Source organism: Apis mellifera, linkage group LG12 (assembly GCF_003254395.2).
Source record: "Apis mellifera strain DH4 linkage group LG12, Amel_HAv3.1, whole genome shotgun sequence".
In the NCBI taxonomy this organism is placed as follows: domain Eukaryota; kingdom Metazoa; phylum Arthropoda; class Insecta; order Hymenoptera; family Apidae; genus Apis; species Apis mellifera.
The window spans coordinates 1,754,414-1,769,280 of record NC_037649.1 but is presented as its reverse complement, the minus strand read 5'-3'; the positions used below and the strand labels follow the sequence as shown (position 1 = coordinate 1,769,280).

The following is a 14,867-nucleotide window of genomic DNA, read 5'->3' as shown; positions in this document are numbered from 1 at the left end:
ACTTCACAATAATAATAAATAAAAAATAATAAGTTAATAGTTAATAATTTGAAGTACAATTATTGTCAGAATTATATATATATACATATGTAATACTCACTTTTCTATCCCACTTCATATTTATTCGTTTAATCCCTAAAGAGTATCATCGTTTAACGAGATCAGACACTAAGATGGAAAATTAAGTCAATTAATTGAAGTTTCGAGTAAAGTTACTTTAAGTAATAATTTTATCTAAAATCCTCGACTAACATTTATTTATTAGCTACTACAACTGACTCTTACAATCTTTTAATGCTTTTAATGTTACACGAAATAATAAATTATTCGGATAATTAATCGGAATAACTTTATTCTTTAATCGTTAAAATTTTACTCGATTGAGATATCTCTGCAATTCTCCATCTTCTCGACAAAGCTAAATAAAGAAAAAAATAAATAAATAAATAAATAAACGATACACGAGTCGCGATTCACAAATCCTTTTAATCACGATTATCGATTTTTTCCCCTACTTTATGTTTTTCCTCGACGAGGAAGGATCGTCTAAGAGGGTATTTTACGAGGATCTGTTCAAGGTCCAGGAAACCATCGCGCCTCGAGCTAAAAAGCTTTCGTCGCCCTTTCGAATTTCACGCTGCACCGTCGTTTTATGATATCACTCGGGCGGCAAAAGGGGTAAGCGAATTTTATAAACCTCCTCAGCCCCGTCCCCCAACTTTTTAGACGTCGTTACACCCTGCAATAAGTGTATCCTCGAATTTATGTACAAGGCTTGCAGTGAAAATTACGAGTCAAGTTTTTGTTCTTACCTTGTTCTTATCTTTTCATGCATCTAATCGTAACACTCTAATCTGAGAATTTAGAAAATCGTGTAAGTTATTGATTATATAATAATTACTGTGATAATATTGATCTTTTGAATAATTCATTTTGATCGATACTTTATTTTGTTCAAATAAAGAGTCCATATGTATCAAATTATGTTTGCATATTCTGGAATTAAATTTAATTTATTTTTTATTTAAATTAATTATTAGTTGCAATTATATATTAATATTGATCTTTTGAATAATTTGACTGGTTTTGCATGTGTTCCTTTAAATAAATAGCTATACTTTGTAGAAACTTGAAACTTTAAGTTTAATTTATTATCAAATGTAATTTAATTGGAACATAGAAAATATATTAAATAATAAAAAGTTTAATGAAAAATTCAGTTCATGTTTTGAAATATTAGTAAACTTTAACTAAAGAAATTATTTGCATATAATAAATTTTCTTTATTTTATTTCCATAATATTAATTTCATTATGATATATGGAATGTCGATTTTAAGTGCTAAAACAATGCTAAAAATTTTGTATATGAAAAAAATAATTGGTGATGTGTTTTATATTTATTTGATTCAAAATCATAAATATATTAATAGTTTATATAAAATTCATACCACAAATATAACAGAGAAGTGATAGAAATTATCTCAAAATTTTATTTATTTAGAAGAAGAAAGTACATAGTACTATAATATAATAATAAATATCAAGTTAAAAAAACGTATAAATTATATCACACTTACACTGTTGCTAAATAATGCATGGATTAGAGAAACAAGTAAGACCACAAATGCAATAACCATTCATCTAATTTTGAAAATGATAATCATAAGGAATTCATAATTTCACATTTAATTTTAAGCATACCTTAATTCAACATCCTCGAAACAGCGGAGTTAAAGGTGTTCGAGCGAAAAACCAATTACTCTAGACCAGAAGAAACGAGGTTAATAATTTGAACAAGCGAGGACAATTTTATAACGATGGGATTAAAAACGGCCGTATTTGGACCGCACGAATCCGCACCACCTCTCTAAAGCATAAATCTGAAAATCCATTCTCGCCACGGTTCATGTATCAAGAAACACGATTCTATTAAACGAGATTCCCAACCGTTTCCCTCCATTTCGTTTCTACGTTTTCCTTCCCCTCGAATAAAAAAGAAAAAAAAAGAAAATGAGAGAGAGAGAGAGAGAGAAGAAATTTCGTCGCGTTTTATCTCCTTTTGCCCCACGTTTTGCGAAATTTCAAAGAAAATCCCCGCTTTGAGTAGATACCGCGCACTCATCCCATTCGACCGTGTTTCGAGGGATGTATAAATCGTCAGACGTTTTATACCCCCCGTCTCTTAAACACGATTACATCGACCTTCGTCTCCATTTTCCCATTGTGGATGAAATATTACTGGTTTTGAACTGTGATTCTCAGTTGAACGTGATTATTGTATAAGTAGTTATTAATCTGAAGTTATTAATCGACATCGAAGCATTTAATTTTGATTGAATGGTCAGAATTTTGGAGTGAAAAGAATAGGTATATCGATTGATTTTAACGATATTTAATTTTAATTTAAGCTTGAAAATTTTGATCGACGGAGTTTGAAATAGAAAAATTTGTAATTTTTTCATTGGAGATCTTCGATTTCTTTATTCTCGAATTTTGGTTGAGTTGGAAAAATTTAATGGAGATTTTCTAATGAAGATTTTTGTACAATTTTGGTGAGATAAATAAAATAGGTATTTAGGTATATATTAAAATTTTTGAAATTGAAAATTTCGATTTTGAGAAATGAGTAGGATTTAAAATAGATATTTGAAGATTTTAATTTTTGTTGTTTAATTTTGAGAGTTTAACATAATGAAGCATAAAGAAAATAGATATTTGTTTATAATTAAATGTATATTAATTTTCAAATTGGAAATTTCAATTTTGATAAATTGATAAAATTTAAAATTAAAAAATTAATATTAATAAATTTTATTATTAATAATATTATAGATATTAATATATTAATTAATTATCTATTTAAATATTAAAATTTTGAAATTGAAACTTTTAATTTTAAGAAATACTTATTAAAATTTTAAAGATTTTGAAAATTGATGTAACTTAATAGAAAATATAGATACATGAAGATTTTTTTAATTGGAAAAAGAAGTATTTGTTAATTTTCTAAAAAGTTTTAATATAAAAAATAAATAAAAAACAAATCTCGAGATTTTGATTTTGATAAATTGGCAGAGAAAATGGAGAATTGCAACTAAAATTAAAAATAGAAAAAAAAAATTTTTTATTCTATTTTTATGTTGTAAAATTTGTATCATATTGTACGAATGTATTTTTAAAAAAAACTTAAATAGTCATAACGGAAGAAATAATATTATAAGCTTTACGTTAAAACAAGTTATTATATTTTTTAGAATTATTGCTATTTCGTTGACGCTTCATCATTACATTGTTGCTGTTTCAAAATGTATTTGTGTGGAACATTCATGTGGAATAACGCAATCCTCCAAAAGCTTTTATCGAGTTTTAAACCAGAATATTATATTCTCTTGAATTAATAACGGAATTTCAAAACAATTCTGCCATTCCTGTTTTGCTCATATCTTTGCGGTATTAAAACAATTTTCATGAAAAATAAAAAGTTTTTTTCAAATTTAACACAACATAAAATCATTTATTAATCATTTATTAATTTATTAAATGATACAAATGATATACATTATATATGTATATAGAATGTTAATATTTTTGAAGAATCGATTCTGAAAATCAAAAGAAACATAAAATTTGATATACAAAATTATGATTGAGTTTTATTAAGTTATAAGCAATTGAAGTTAGATGAAACGAGATGAAGATAAAATTAACAATAGAGTAATATAAATAATGTCACCATATTCTTATTGTTGTATTTATTTTGGTCTCTAGAATTAATTCTGGTGTTTCAAGAATATAACATCTTATATAATATTTCACAATTCTAGAAAATCAAACTTTTTTTTCATTGTTTAATTTCATTATACTTGCTTCATGATTCAATCTTTATTATATTTCTTAATATAAAAATTCTTTGTAGAAAATAATATCTATATCTATAAATTGAAAAACTTCATAGAAATAGAAAAATTTACATTATTTCATTTCAAAAAATGAGAAAAATTTCCTCATTAAAACATACATTTTATATATTTCATTACATAACAATCATTTCAAATAAAAATTTATTTACAAACTGCAGTAATGACAAAAAAAACAAAAATACTTATATCCATTTATCTATTTTAGAAAAAAAAAATCTCCGTTCTCCAATTTTGATAAATACTCAACAAAATCTCCTCTCCAACTAACCTAATCTTCTATGCATATCCCCAGTATATCCCCATTCACAAAAACTCTCAACTTTACGACCTGTAAACCCTGCATGGCCATAATAAATCCAAAAAAAGGATGGCGACAGAATGGATTCTCGTGTCCACGCACACCTATGAATCATTAGTTCATCAGTGTGGGCCGATATATTCATCGGGACTGTGTCCAAATATTTGCCAGCATTTCCTACGCGCGTTTCGTCCCTACGTGTTTTACGTAACGCGAGCATAATGCCGCCAGGGGGCAATATATTATCGTGAAAACGATAGTGGCGCCGAGCTGGGAATACGCGGAACGACTCTTGGCTTCGTTTACACGTGAAACTATCGTGCGTCCATTGTGCTGCGCGAGAATTCAGCAAAACTTACCGCGGATATAGAGATGGATAGATAGGTAATAGGGGGAGAAGAGAGAGAGAGAGAAAGAAAGAGAGAAAGAGAGTGGAATGCCATGCGAACGGATTCAGAGTTTATAGACGGTCGTAAAGTTTGTTCTGTTGGTTGCATTTCTGGTATAACGTGAACGATATTTTTCGCGTCACGTGATCGTTGTCGATCTTTTTTTGCGTGGTCAGAAATTCTGTTTGACGTTTCGTGTAAGTATAGAGGAAACAAGGTTAATTTAAGTTTTTTTTTGATAATTCCTTTTATATGTACGTGTACCATCTTAGATACGAGCTGTGAAGTTTAAAATTAGTTTGAGATCATTGATAATTTTGTTGAGTACTTTTTTATGGATATATAAGTCACAAAGTAGTTAAAGTTGAAATAAATTTCATTTGATTTTTAAAATAATTTCGTTCTAGATTAATTAATAGACAGATCAATAAGATTTAATTTTTTATTTATCAGCATAAACAAATGATTTTTATCATAGGTAGATTTTTAAGATAATCAAGTATATACTTGGATATTTTTCAACAGAATCATGCTATAAAATCAAAGTAATTAAAGTAAATAAAGATTATATTTGATTATTTATACGAGAGGATAAATGAAAAGATCGCAGAAGTAATAGAATTATTAAAAAAAGTATAAATTATTTTAATAATACTAAAGCAATATAAATATTATTTATAAACAGAAACCAGGAAACTTTCTAACAAGTTCTTTCCATTTATTGAAAACTCTATTATCATTGAAACTTTAAGAAGCGAGACAGCATGGTGTGATAAAATGACAGAAATGGAACAAATTTTATCACCATCTCTCTTCATCTAATATGAATTTGAATTGTCTATAACTTAATAAATAAATCAATATTTTATTCCATATCAATTTTTGTATTTATTTTGATCATAAAAAAATTTATATTTTGTATCTAAAATATAATTTCCATCATTATTTTTCACAACATTAATCCATTCTTGTTATTAATCTTTATAAATTTAAAAATATTTATAAGAAAATATGTAATATAATAAAACATAATGTTTAAGCTTTAATATGAAAATATTTTAAACCTGAGGAATTAAATCCAAAAGAAATCCAACCGAGCCACCAATAAAGTAAAAAAAAAGATCTTTGGTCGCCGAGAAAGAGCAGCCAATCAAATCAAATTCCTGTTATGCATACAACAGGGCGCAACATTTACGTAATAACTCGACCGATAATTGAACGCAGGATATTTTATTATTCCTCCTCCCGAGATGGAAAGCAACGAAAGATCCTTCATTTCCATAGAAAGGTACACACCGGAACGGGAAAAAGGATAATAAACGATCCACAATCCTCATCATCGATTCCTTTGTTGACTGAATACGAACCAATTTGCAAGATGGTCATTAAGCTACGTGGTTCATCGTTCGTAAATAATCTGGCGAGGATCGAGTGGTTGGTTAACTGTACACTCGGTCCTGAACGACTTCTTTCTGACATCAGGATCCTCGAGGCGAATTTCCATCACTTTAAGGATAAAAATAGAGTAGATATCTGCTATGAGAATGAAGGTAAATCGGATGAATACGATAACACGGGTTATTTCAGGTTGTCTTGGTTGGACTGGATGGCTGGGAGATTGGGCGGTGAGGAGCAAAAAGCACTTGGATGGAGAAAATGAAGCAGCTATTATATGGCGTCGTGTCTCAGTTTAGGGGGTGCGTTAGAGACCTGTAAAGTGTTTCGTGGTAAGCTGTTTTATCTTATGGTGTGGAAGAATGGGCAGTTCTTATAGCTGTAGTATTAGATGCTAATGGAAATTTTGTGAATCGACAAGGAAGATAAATGAAGTGATAGAAAGATAGTCTGAGGTATAAATAGATTTGAGAGTGAAATCCTCAAGAGCAAATATTGAATAAATGTTAGATGTGAATTGTATGATAATAATTCAATTTAATAAAGTTCTTAATAAAGTATTCATTAATGAAAAGAATATTAGACTCTTTCTTTCTAACTTTCATGTCAAATGCTAATGAAAATTTTGCATTTGGAAGGTATATGGAATGATGGAAGAAATAAAAAGAAAAGGGCTAAAAAGATGTAAATAGATTTGAGAATAAAATTTTAAAAGTGATTACGTTATAGTAATTTTAGTCTATTGAAAGAATATTTGAAATAATAAGAAGAAAAAGATACAAAATTTGAATTTGTTTTTGAGAATATTTTGCAAAATAAATGAATATTACATTGAAAATGACTGTGTAATTTCATTAACTATGGATAAAAGATATTTAAATTTACAATTTGCAATTAATGATAATTTTTTTTAATGTTTATATTATATTTATAATTGATTGAGTCAAGCAGTAAATTTGATGTATGATAATATATGATAATATATGATGAGCATGATAGATAGATAATACAATAGTGTTTCTATTCATTTCATTTCAATTAATCTTGTGGCTTCTTTTTAATTTTTTGATTTTTAAAATTTATGTTTTTTCAGGATATTCCTAATTTGATATTGTATTGATAAGTATTGACAAATGTTAAAAATTTTATGTATCGTTAGGGAAGAGGCAAAGAAAAGAGATTTTGAGATACAGATATAGAATAAATATGAGAGTAAAACTGTCGAGGGTTGCTATTAAAAGCATAATTTGTAAATGAATACTACGTTGAAAGTGACTGCAAGTAATTTTCATTCTTAACGTAGCGAGAAATGACATTTGAGATTTCAAAATTTATTCTTGAATGCATTGAAATTAAATTATAGTTTCAATAATTTTTTTAAATTTACATTGACAATAATTTCCATTCTTAATGTAGCGTTCACTTGTGAAAAATAACATTGGAGAATAAATCTCGACAGATTTACTTTCAAACATTGAAATCCTTAGGGACTTGAACTTGATTCTACACAAGAATGAATATTAAATATTTTGATAAAATTTATAAGGAAGATAGATGAAATATAAAAATGTGAAAAATGAAATTTGTGATATCGAAAAACTTAATTTTAAATTGTTTAAATATTTTATCAATTTTGAGTGATTATGATCTCCTATAAAAGTTCATTTTATAATAATAATATTGAAAATTATAACATAAAGAAAAAGGACAGTATTTTACTGTTTGCAAATCTGATGAGATAAAAAGATACAAAACATGATTCGAACAAACAATAATTCGTTTTTAATTATTTATATTTGATATTTCTCGTTAATATTCATTAACTATGATACATATTTACTATTTATTATCCTCGTATATTTTAATTACTCTATCTTTCATTGTTCAACAATTACTCATTTGTTACCATGATTAATTAATATTATATTACAAGACTAAAATTTCAAGCAGCAAATCAATGTCATTTTCCTAAATAAACTAATTTCAATAATTAATTGTATTATTTTGAAAATTAATTTAAATTAAAATACTATCGTCAAACTAGAATATAATATTATATTATGCATGCAAAAATTAATATAGAAATAAAAATAAGGATAATTAGTTGATTTTTGCTCCAAACAAATTTCCTTTATAATAAAAGTCATTAATCTTTGCTAATATACGTATTTAAGAAAATACAAGGATAAGAGATGCATCAAAAGGGATTTTAATCTATATTTTTTTTATCAATTATATCTTATGTTTATGCATATAATAATGAAAATAAGAGTCCATCTTGTCACACTACGATAACAAAGATAAAAGTAAGAATAACAAAAAAGAAATGAACCACCATCAGAAAATTCAATTTTCTCTGCTCAACCTTCGTCCAAACCAATTTCACCCACATTACCCACAATCTTACGACTATCAATCTTCACTAACCTGTTCAAGAAAATAACAAAGAAAATTGTACTGTAGAGATCTGAAATTTTTTGTTAATCCTCTTATTAATATTAATACTGTATATGAATTTTTATGTTCATAGATTTAATTAGTTGGTCAAAATTAATCTCTTTTTATCTCTTAATTCTAATCTCTTATAATTCTACACTGATTATTTTTATCTTTATTTAATTATACAATTATATCTTGAAATTATATATTTAACTCTATTTCTTTTTATTTTTTTATAATTACAATATATATTTATTATGATTTTATACAAATTAATCTGATTTTTTAATTTTTTTTTTTTAATTTCATTTGTGTTATTAATAATCATATAATAATAATAATCATTAAGAAATTTACTTCTTTAAAAACGTATCAGAAATAAATAATAATAAATCTCATTATATTACAATCCAAATATTTAATTAATTACGTACAGAATGTTGCAACAGAATGGATATTGGAATATTTCCATATTGTTTCATTTGCATCCTGCAATAACGATTCATATAAAAATCATTGTCTATGTATAAGTGTGAATATCGTCGATTGATATTCATTTTCTCTTGTGGAAATTAACTGAAGCTTTGTATTTGTTATTTTTCCACTATCATTGATCCAAATTAATTCATCATTGCACACTGATAATTAAATCTTAAGAAAGTAATATAATTGAATTTTCGAATTTATGTATACATGTTTTGCTATGCTACACTTGCATATGTGTGTAATAATACAATTTTTAATTATAAATAATAAAATTTGTACATATTCAGTTCTTAATCATATCAGATAATATATATACATAATATTTACACAAAATAGAATAAGTCAATTTATCAGTATTAAGAATTAGTTTAAAGAATTAGAAAAAAAAATAAAGATTACTTTCTTATTAGAAATAATAAGTGAGCTTTTTTATTAATAACATCTGACTAATATATTTTCATGTCTATTAAAGGATCAATCTTTTTAAAGGATCTCTTTCTATTGAGAAGAAGGGAAAAAGATAAATTAGAATTGACATAAAGAGAATAAGACAAAGTTCTTAAATTGACACAAGGCTAGGGGGTTTTCACAAGGATTTGGCAAATTTTCTTCATTGAGTTCAAAGAAGGGCAGAAGTGAATCAAGAAGATACCCGATCAAAATTCAACATTTTACTTTAGAATTTAACTCTCTATTTCCTTTATCTTTGAGAAGAAAATTATTGAGAATTAGATAGAATAAGAAGGATGTCCTAACATAGTTATCTTTTTATATACTTTAATGCAACAAATGGTTTCGAAGGTTATTTCAAGAAACTATTTTCAAAATTGTTTTTAAAAGTGAACAAGATGCTGGCATTGTTGCATAGTTTCTCAAAGGAAATATGAAGGTAATCATATTTCATATTTCATAAAATTCAATGATTTTCTTATTGCATACCTTGCATATCTTATATTTAAAATACGTATATTTATTTGAGAAACAAATGTAAAGTCAATTAGGCTAAAAGAAATAAAAATTGATAAAAATTTATTAAATTAATATATAATAAATATATAATATAATATATATATATATATATATATATATATATATATAATAAAAATAATATAATAATATAATATATAATAAAAATAAACAATTCAAATTTACCAATATTTAATCTAAAAATTATTATATACAATTAATATAATGTTACATTGTAATAAAATTTTAATTTCCATCCATCAAAATGACAATTAATTGTCATGTTTCCAAGACATTCTTAAAGAAAAACTTTTAACTAAAATTCAAATGATTGATTGACAATCTGAGGATAAATTTTCATGCACAACATATGTACAATTACAGAAAAATCTAGAATATAAACCAATTACAATAATTAAAACAAATACAATTAGCTGCCAATTTCTAGAATTGAAAAATTTCATTCTAGTTTGAAATATTGAGATATCTTGAATCTAATCTAATTCTATATATCTTTGAAAATTTAAAATATTTAGCACTATCATGTAACAAAAAAAAAAAAAACTCTTGTAACAATTCTCAGAACAGCTAACCTTTCTGAATACATATCTTGTGACAATAAATAGATATAGATATTATTGTAATGATCAATAATACAATAAAATGATACAATAAAATAATTTAAACTCATAACGTGCAATAAGATTCTTTTTGTTCAAATTCTTTTTCAAATTCAAAATTGTAAACTTTTCACAATTTATCAAATCACACATTCCATATATACGTTCTATTAGATCGTGTTATATCGTGCCGGATTTTTACATAAAAAGTTTGTTCTATATTTTTGAAAATTATTTTCGACATAAATACCATTTGTATTTTTTCGAAATTCTAAAGATAAAATACAAATTTCAAAGAAATTTAAATTTTTGGTGACAATGAAGCCTTCGAAGCCTTCAAAGACACTGAAGTTTCGTCTTTGAATATTTTCTAACGCAAGATTGATTTTCAACTACTTCTGAAACTGTGAAAATTTTTTCTCTAAAAGTTTCTGTAACAATAATTTACAAAAAAAAAAGTATAAATTCGTATATAGAATAAAGTTTTAGAGAAAAAAAAAAACAAAATTCAAAATTCATTAAAAAATAAGCTCTCTAAAAATTTCAAACAACACATCTATTTATATTATTTATATCTATATTTATACATTTATATTTATGTCTCTACATTGTATATTGAAAAAAATAAATCAAAAAAAAAAAATCAATTCATATTTCATCCCTTTATCATCCAAACTTTTCCCATCTTTATATAATAACATATAAAGAATGTTGTATTTGAAAATGAAGAGAAAGAATGACAAGAAAATTACAAATAATTAAAAAAAAATTTTTCAAAAATATCAAATAATCTCAAACAAACGCAGATCTATGTCAATTTCATGATCTGACCACGTCTATGTCTCTCCACATAAAAAAAAAATATAATCAATTCACATTTCATCATTCGTCATCCAAACTTTTCCTATCCTTATCGTACAGGTTATAAATAATAACCAAGAATGCATGGAATCCGTTTGAAAATGAAAAAAAAAAGGACAAGAAAATTGCAGATAATTAAAAAAAAACTTTCCAAAGATATCAAACAATTTCAAACAAACACAGATCTACGTCAATTTCACATCGCACGATCTAACCACGCCTATGTCTCTCCACATAAAAAAAAAAACAAACAAATAAAAAATAAAATAAAAAAAACATGATCAATTCATTGATTTTATTATTTGTCATCCAAACTTTTCCCATTCTTATCGTATACGTTACAAATAATAACCAAGAATGCGAGGAATCCGTTTCAAAAAGAAGAGAAAAAACGACAAGAAAATTGCAGATAATTAAAAAAACTTTCCAAAGATACCAAACAATTTCAAACAAACACAGATCTACGTCAATTCCACGTCGCACGATCTAACCACGCCTATGTCTCTCCATAAAAAAAAACAAATAAATAAAAAAAAATATAATCAATTCACATTTCATCATTCGTTATCCAAACCTTTTCTATCCTTATCGTATACATCGTAAATAATAACCAAGAATGCGTGGAATCCATTTGAAAATGAAAAAAAAAAGGACAAGAAAATTGCAAATAATTAAAAAAAAACTTTCCAAAGATATAGAAATACCACACAATCTCAAACAAACGTAGATCTACATCAATTCCACGTCGCACGATCTAACCACGCCTATGTCTCTCCACATAAAAAAAAAATAAATAAAAAACAAAATAAAATCATTCGTCATCCAAATTTTTCCCATCTTTATCACGTCGCGAGTAATAACCAAGAGGAATCCGATTGGAAACGTAACAACGGGAGAAAAAGGGGCGGAAAAGAGGGTTAGAAGGCGTTGAAAATAGAAACGACTCGGCGGGTAAATTGCAGTTAATTAGAATCCAGTCCGTTTATTTCGGTTTCGTGGCGGCCTTAAGGGGATCGCATAATTAGCCGCGCTCGTACGGGCTCATCCAATAAAGGCGAAGCCCTCGCGCGACTGGCCGCAAGCCTGCAAAGCGTGGTCGCGAGAAGAAGGTTATCGAGGCGAGTCTACGCTTCGAGGAACGCCTCGTGGAGGAGAGACACACGTCGTTTGTGATCGAGGGAAAGCTGCTTTAAATAACTCCTCTCTCTCTCTCTCTCTTTCGCTCTCTCTTTCTCTTTCAATCTTTTCGATGCGCTGTCTCTGTTTCTCTTGCGTGAGATTTTCTACCACGACCCCGATATACCTTGTCTCGCCTCCCTCTTGGGTCTTACTAATGCGACTGGAATGCCAAGACTTACTGTGTTAGACTTACCCTTTGCAACGCTGGATTAGGATTTGTGAAGATATCGTTATTAAGGAGTAATAGTGTTTGGTATCTTGATGAAACGCGTTGGAACGATTTAATGAAATCACTTGAAATGTTTCATTATATTCAATTTGACTTTTCTCGTGTTTTGTATAATTTTTAATTTTTTTAATGGATTAATATATGTTATTCTTTGTATAGTTGTATCGAGGATGAAGATGTTATTCTTACGTTTTTATTTCAGTTCATACTTTTAATGAGATATGTTGAATCAAAGTGATATTATTTATTTTAAATATCATTTGGTTTGTTATAATATTGTTTGAGAAATATTTTAATGTTCATTTTTAACATTATTTATAACGATTCGAGATGAAGAAAATAAAATAATCAAAATAATAGTTTGATTTAATATGAGTAGACTGTTCTTTAAGAAAATATTATTTGTATTAGTTGTTGAATCAGAATTGATCAGAAGATATTATTACAAGTTTTTATTTTAATATTTTAATGGAATAAGTTAACAAGATTAAATATTATTAGATTTGAAGTGGTAAATCTATCTAGGTAGGTAAGTCTTCTTAAAAATTCTTAAAAAATTCTTTTTCTTCATAATGTTTCATCATATTTAACGCTTTAAAAATTTAATAAAAAGAATTGAAAATAAATAATTGTTGAACATTATTTGAATTGTTAAAACTTTTCATTATGAACATCTCTTTTCAGGAATTTTTGATGTCATATTTTGAGACATATTTTGAGTCTTCTAATCAATTTTAATAATTGCATTATACATACCAACATTCCAAATATCTTTGACATATATATTTTCTTATATCTCTTTCAGAATAAATTATGAAAAAATCAATAATTTAACCAAAAGAAATTTCTCCATTAAATTAGTAAGAAATATATAAATTAGAAAAATAATAAATTTTCTAATTTCTGGTTCTCTATTACTTTATAAAACATAGTACTTTGAAAAATAATTTCCAATTTATGAATCACGACTTATAAGAGGATTATAAAATTATTTTTTAAAACTATTATTTTTAATTGTTAATAATTTTAACAATTATTTATTCTTTTAACTTTTCAAGGATTTCAAATTAGGAGTTCCCAATTCCTAATTTCTTTCCATATAGTCAATATAAATATAGACTTTTTTAATTTTTTTTAATTATCTTCAATTTTAGAAAATTAATAATGGATGAAAATGTAATATGATGCACTGACTTTGGCCATTAATAATGATATCAAGGTCAGTACTTTGCACAGATATTATCCCTAAAGGATTAATACAATTGTATGAATTATTATAACTTCTATTTTATAAAGAATATCAAAATGGTTTTCTCATTAATTATATAAATTCTTTTGTTATTTATTTGTAATTGTAATTGTGTTATTTAGAGTATTAATTTCTTTTAATTTTATTATTCAAATTTTTTTATTTTCATATCTTATCTAAAGATGAGCATTGTAAGTGTGTTATAATTTGAATATAAATCAAAACAAAACTGTAATTCAAGAAATTACTATAATTATAATATATTAATAATTATTATAAAGATTTTGTACAAATATATAAAAATTGTAAATGATTTGAATGTAAATTGCAATTCAAATTTTATTTATTATTCCTTAATTCTTTAAATATTATAATAGTATTTATAATAATTACAAATCACTTTTAATTTCATAATCAATTCATACAACTTTGTCACATTTTTAAAACATCATGATTGTTGAATTGAGATGTTTATACAAAATAGAACTTATACAAACAGCTTAAATAGAAACTTGTTTTATGTTTCAATTACTTACATTATAATATATACTTTTTTTAAATTCTTTTTTACAAATTCTATAGATTTCTGTATATTTAAATTTCCTTAATCCAATGATTAAAAATGATTTAAACATATATTCTCTCCATCATCATATATTGACATGCTTCTATAGATTTTTCATAAATGCATAAACACGACCAATCATAACATAAAATTTAAGATAAAAGGGAAGCTGCTCACATACCCATGTTCAAAGAGCCATAGAGGGTGGATCAAGAAAGCTGGAACATAATTAACTTATCAACAAGTCCTGACACTCTTCCACACCAATT

General features: G+C 25.9%; 1 protein-coding gene and 1 long non-coding RNA gene across 2 annotated transcripts in view; one reads left to right on the top strand and one right to left on the bottom strand.

Annotated features, from left to right (window-relative positions):
• Positions 1–14,867, bottom strand: part of LOC408372 (poly(rC)-binding protein 3) — a 319,750-nt gene that overhangs the window by 259,758 nt on the left and 45,125 nt on the right. The gene's annotated exons all lie outside the window — the stretch shown is intronic.
• Positions 5,609–9,911, top strand: LOC107965325. The gene is made up of 3 exons (XR_003305846.1): positions 5,609–6,134; positions 6,197–6,336; positions 9,402–9,911. It is a non-coding gene; the product is annotated as an uncharacterized LOC107965325 (long non-coding RNA).